Below are 6,369 nucleotides of genomic sequence, written 5' to 3'. Positions count from 1 at the left end.
AATGAGAGGGACTTGCAATTTCAAAATACTGAAGTGAAAATCCATAGAGTTTCAATGATTGAAGATAAGGGAGAGGGGGAGAGAGAGGGGTTGGGAGAGAGAAGGAGGAGGAAGAGGAGGAGGAGGAAGAGGAGGAGGAGGAAGAGGAGGAGGAGGACGAGGAGGAGGAGGAGAGGGGAGAGGAGAGAGAGAAGGACTTCATGGAACACAGTTTTAAGACAGACAAGAAGTGATCGAATGAAGGGCATAAGAGGAGGAATCCGCCTGACACAGAAGGAAGGCTGGAGTAGTCAGGCAGGTCACAGGCAGGGCAGGAAGACAGGGAACGTCTCATTAATAACTCTAGTTTCTCTTTGAAGTAGGAAGTAAGAGTTAGAAAGATTAATTACCCTTGAATCATGTTGTTAATGAGGGATTGAGGCAAAATTTTAGATCATCTCCAACTCATTGATACAGTAGATCAGTCTCATTAGAATTATATGTAAAATTTCACTTAAGGCACTTTTGTCTCATATAAAGATGATCGCGATTAATACACATGTATTCAGGAGAGGGGCAGTGATCCTCCAACATTTTTCTCATGAGGTAACATATAATTTTGAAAAATAACATCAATTGTATTTTTAAATAATACTTAAATTTTTCATCAGAACTTTAAAAGGGTGGAAGGCTGTAATTTCCAGAGTTATCATACCTACAGTCATGTTTAATCAAAATGGGTACATCACTCCTTTAAATATTTTTGTAGAACTGAAATAACAATTTGATTGCTACCATTGCTCAGTTTAAAAACTACATGAGCTGGGCTCAGTGGTACAGGCCTGTGATCACAGTGACTTAGGAGGCTGATACAGGAGGATTACAACTTCCAGGCCAACCTCAGCAACTCATTGAGGACCTAAGAAATTTAGTGAGGTTCAATCACAAAATAAAACATTTAAAATAGGGCCAGGGATGTAGCTCAGTGGTAAAATGTCTTTGGGTTCAATCCCCAGTACCAAAAAAAAAAAAGGGAAAACAAAAACAAAAACCTATAGGAGGGCTGGGAATACAGCTTCCTGGTAAGGTACCTGCCTCGCAAGCCTGAGGCTCTAGGTCAATCACCAGTGCTGCAAAAAATGAAAACAAACAAGCATACCCAAAAAGCTATAGGAACCTGTTTTCTTTATAGTTGGGAACTACATTGTTTAGTTTTCATATTGAATTTACATTTTGTAAGAATTTTATCTAAATGTAACATGTTTTATGCTCTGATATATTGAAATTAAATATTTTAAGCTTTTCATTACCATAAAACTATAAGGATTAAATTTTCTCCTGGATTCAGTTTTTACACACACAATTACACAATTGATCAAAAACAATTCCGAACTTTTAAAAATGTTCCTTAACATAAATAAAATTTCACTGTAAATCAGCTTTAAAAAAATTTGGTTCATGTATTACATACTACTGATCGCTAGAAGAATATAGAGTTTAGCATTTATCCTACTTCAACTTTTTGTTTTCATGCCTTTCAGTGCTAAGTGGCCAAGCTCAGGTAAATAAACAGTTGGATATGAAAAGAGCTTGGCTATGCTGCTGTCACTCATGTTTTTAACTCTTTCTGAGCTATATGCAAAAATCACATAGATTTACATAATCAATAATATTAAAGTATATCACTAGCACCTACACTTTGTTGAAAGCAAAGAATTGGAAACAATCTGACATCCAAATTAGTTACCTAATCATTATAGTCCTTCATTTTCTCATTTTCTTGTAAGTATCCCTAAAAGACTTACCCAGACTCATCAAATCACTGTTAATAATGATAGTTACTGTACCTTCACTTAGAGGTACTTGCTTTACTCAGTAAACTCAGAAAGGTTCAAAAATCACTATTCATTTATATACATTTTGACAATGCAATCTTTTTATAAAATGCTTTTATTTTATTATATGCTTTCAACAGAATCTTGGATCTACAATTTGATACTCATCTTGATCAGTTTATAGTAAATATCAACTATGTAATCTAATTGACAAAGCCATATCTCACTGTCAGCCAAATCATAAAAATGTGACTTCATTTTTTATTTAAATAAACATATTACTGTGTATCCCCGTGACAGTCATCCAACTGCTGATTTTTATTCTAAGATAAGTAAATAGACAAATGCACAGTAGAGGATTTCTAACATCTAAGTAAGACTTGCCACCTCTGCTCTTTGTTTCTGGTGCCGTCCTGATTTTATTCTCACAGGATCATCCCTCAGGACAGATGTGTTTTTGGTCAAATAAATAGAAGACAGGAGATCATACTGAAGAAGAGTTGTCATTGTTTCTGTTACATCTACAGTATATCTGGATTTACAACCTTACATGGGTCAGAGTTACCCCATATAAAACATGAAACTTCTCCTGTAACAGAAACATGTGGAAGACTGGGGAACACAGTCACACAGAGGTGTGTTGATAATGAGGCTTTGGCTGAATCAATGCCACTCCTTTTGGTCCCCTGAAGAAATGAGTGAGGCATTTCACTTTGGGCGAGAGATGTGCCCCTCCCTGTAAAGTGGAAAAAGAGCAGATGTAAAAGTGGGGTAAAAAGGAAGAAACGATGGGAGGTTTCCAGCCCAGCACAGAGAAAGTCACTCCATGAAGTAGGACAGTTTGTTCTTTGGAAGAGCACATATGGTACATGATGGCTGGAGGCCGAGTTGCACTATTAATTGTCCTTTAGAACAAATTGACAGACCAAGATCTGAAACCCTGGAAAAGACCGTTCCAATAAGTACAAAAAATGGCTACCATTAACCAGATGGTTTCTGGGCTCAGTAAATACATAATCAGTGATTTCCCTAAACAAGCATTGAAATTAACTAATCAAGCAAATAAATGACAAATGAAAAAATGGCAGATGAATTTTTGATTAGTAGTTTCTGATTAGCATACTGGACTTCCCCCAAAATGTTTTAATTAAATCACTTCCAGCTCCTTAAAGGACAAATGAGAAAGAATGCAGAGAAACACTAATTATTTAGGAAAATATAATTTAAAACTCTATCACCATAAAAAGTCCAAAGAATTCCTCAAATAATGACTGTGGTGGTCATAGCTATCATCAGTTGAGCTCTTTAAATGAGTAAGAACTTAATTTTTCCCCACTTCCCCATATTCACAGGATCTGCCCATGTTCATTTATTCACTCCTGTACCTTTTTATTAGCGCATTCTGATTCTAGGTAGTGGGGGTTCCTTGTGACATACTCACATGCACAGAACATCATTTGCTCCACTTCATCCCTCAGCTCTTTCTTCCTCTCCTGATTCTCTTCCTCTACTGTTTGTCTTCCTTCTATTTATTTATTTTTTAATTGGAGCATTATAATTATACATAAAGTAGGATTCTGATACATTAACACATGCACATAAATTTTTTTTTAAAAGAAAGCAACTAAATGTTGCTAAGTTGTCAATGTGCCTTTTTATTTTATGTTTTTAACATCAGGTGCCGAGGATGAACCCAGTGCCTCACCCAGGCCAGGCAGGTGCTCTGCCTCTGAGCCCCAGCCCAGCCCCATTCAGTTGGTTCACTCTGAAGCTCTTCCTCCTCTTCCCTCCCACTTTATCCTCGTCCTCTATTCCCGTAGTCTCCCTTCAAGTTTCATGAGATCCCTCTTGTATTCCTTTTTTCCAACTTCTCCATATGGGCAAAAACAGAAGACCCCTGACCTCCTGAGCCTAGCTTACTTCACTTAGCATGACGTTCTCTGTTCCATCCATTTCCAGCACATGACACAACTTTTCTTTGTGGCTGAGCAGAACTTTGCTGTGTACACCTGCCCCATTTTCTTGGCCCATTCGCCTGTTGATGGACGCCTCATTTACTCTTGACATCTCATCTCTCTAACGTCTCCTCGATGCCGAGACATTGGAGGCTACCACTGGCTGGCTGAGGAAATGTCAGGCCCTGGGACTTTTCCCATTTATTTTCTTCTCCATTAAAATTTGCCTACAATTTCTCTAAGTCAGTTCTGACTATTAGTTTCATTTTCCACAAATATTTCAAGTGGAATGTGGATTACAGAACAATATTTTGATGTGGGGATGCAATGATTTTCATGCTCTGATGTTAGATGCTGAACCCATTAAATTTGGAAATTAGATCTCACCCTGAAATAAAAAGGTAAATTGGGGATAATGAGACTTAGAAAAGAAGAACAGGTTAAAGGATTTTTAAAATGTTTTTTAGCTGTAGTTGGACATAATACCTTACTTACTTACTTACTTACTTACTTACTTATTTATTTATTTATTTATTTATTTATTTATTTATTTGATGCTGAGATCAAACCCAGGGCCTCATACATGCGAGGCAAGCACTCTGCCACTGAGCCACAACCCCAGCCCTAGGTTAAAATTTTTAAACAATGAAGGATGTTGTCAGAATTTTGGAGGAAATTATGATATTCTTTGCTTTTCTGGTCCAGCTTTTGGATTTTTAACAGGTGTCTGAGATAAGATAAAAATAAGTCAAGCTCAATATCACAAATAGATATTGAGCCTTTAATGAAAAACGTGGGTAGGAGAAAGGTTGAGATGAAGAAATTCTGTTCTTCATATTATCTTCATCCAGTTCCATGCAGACACTTCTTTGCAAAGCCAGGCTGTGTCCCCTAACAACCTGCCTCAGGAAGCCTAAACGCTAATCAGTGGCAATTAAAAGTTTCATTGGGCACTATTAAACTTTCAAAGTCAATGAGTTGGAGTAGCAGTGGCAAATGAGTGGCAATGGGGATTGTTAAACAGTCACATTTGGAAGATACATCAGCCATAGGAGTCTGCAAATTAAAAGATTTCTCCTGAGACACCAAGTCACTGGGAAACTCATTTAATCACATCCCTAAATAATTAGAAGCTCTGTGCATTCATTAAGAACCAAAAATAAGTGCTTGCACCATGTGCAGGTAAATGACAGCAGGGACATGCAAAAGTTGTTTTCTAGTTCAGACTCAGAAAAATGTGTCATTTTTTTGGTTGAATAAAAAAATTCCCTATAATAATTTTGTGATTATGCTCTCGTTAGGAGCCACGAGAGAGCTAAAGAAGCCCAGAGCTCTCATAAAGTATCCTGTTATTTCCATCTCCTCCTCAATAACAGTTTTATGGTAAAACTAACATAATGAGACTCAGTACTCTTTAGCCCTTTGCCTGGGGAGTCTCAGTGACATTACAGATATTAAGGTGAAGATGAGGCTCATACCAAAAATATCAGGTGGCTGGAGATCTACACAGTTTACATTGGATAGAGTTGTTCAAAGAAATTATGTTCAAATATCTTTGGAGGTTCGTTTGGAAAGAAGGAGTGCAGAGAGAATAAAGGAAATATGTCACCTTTTAGCCATCCTTGAATGAGAAGGAGTATGTTCACACAGCTACTGTGGCTGTTGTCTGGCAGCTAGGGGTCAGCTCTGTTGACTGGAACCTCTGAAACAGACGCCAGTTTGATGCCCTTGGCCACGGCTTCCTTGAGTGGAAGCAGGAAGAGGTCACTCATCCTTTTCACAGTTATATATTGAAGTCCTATTAGGCTCCAGACCCATTTAGGCACCATGGGGAATACAGTGTTGAGCCACTTGCAAACCCCAATTTCGAGAGTCTATGCCTGGATAGAAAAGAAGCAAGTTCCTTAACAGAAATAATGTAAGGTACAGAGAGGAAGACACGGGAGGGGCTTCAGAGATTTCTGGAAGACATTGTTGAAGTTGTTTGGAAAGGCAGCAGGGAACCAGCCACAGGACAGAGATTGATTTTAAAAAATAATGGTGGTTTTCATAGTTCTTACAATGCAACAGAAATCATTCCAGTATTTCATTTCTTAGTACATCTAGCTACCATATATTAGAAAATCATTTCTTCTTCTCTTAAAAATGTTTTACCCATAAATATATATATATATATTTATGGGTAAAACATATATATATATATATATATATATATATATATACACACATACAGAAGTGCACGGATTACAGATTAATAATCTACCATGAAGCAAACATTGTATGACCAAAATTTAGGTTAAAAATAGAACATTTCCAGACTTTCTGGGGCCCCCCTAGCTCACCACTCTCTCCTGTGGGTGCACAAGGCACTATCCAGCCTGAATTGCAGCAGCGGCTCAGCCTGTTCTCATGGCTCAGCCTGTGGGGGACGTGAACTCTGCAGTTTCCAAATATGATATACTTTCAAAAATCTGTGTCTTTGTTAATGTTCTTTCCCTCTCCCTTGAATGTCTTCTTAGCCTCTCCTTCCTACATCTTATACGTTTCTGACCTTCTAAACATCTTGAGAAGTCCAGTTCCAAAAACCATTTCTCATCTGA

General features: G+C 37.7%; 1 long non-coding RNA gene across 1 annotated transcript; it reads right to left on the bottom strand.

Moving 5' to 3' along the window:
• Positions 1-1,911: 1,911 nt before the first annotated feature.
• On the bottom strand, positions 1,912-5,989 carry LOC120888234 (uncharacterized). The gene is made up of 2 exons (XR_005731709.2): positions 5,379-5,989; positions 1,912-2,550 (listed from the first exon to the last, which is right to left on the bottom strand). It is a non-coding gene; the product is annotated as an uncharacterized LOC120888234 (long non-coding RNA).
• Between the last annotated feature and the right edge of the window lie 380 nt (positions 5,990-6,369).

The sequence above is a fragment of the Ictidomys tridecemlineatus genome, unplaced genomic scaffold (genome assembly GCF_052094955.1).
Source record: "Ictidomys tridecemlineatus isolate mIctTri1 unplaced genomic scaffold, mIctTri1.hap1 Scaffold_631, whole genome shotgun sequence".
In the NCBI taxonomy this organism is placed as follows: Eukaryota; Metazoa; Chordata; class Mammalia; order Rodentia; family Sciuridae; genus Ictidomys; species Ictidomys tridecemlineatus.
Note: the sequence above shows the minus strand (reverse complement) of the source record. Positions and strands in the feature narration are given on the sequence as shown.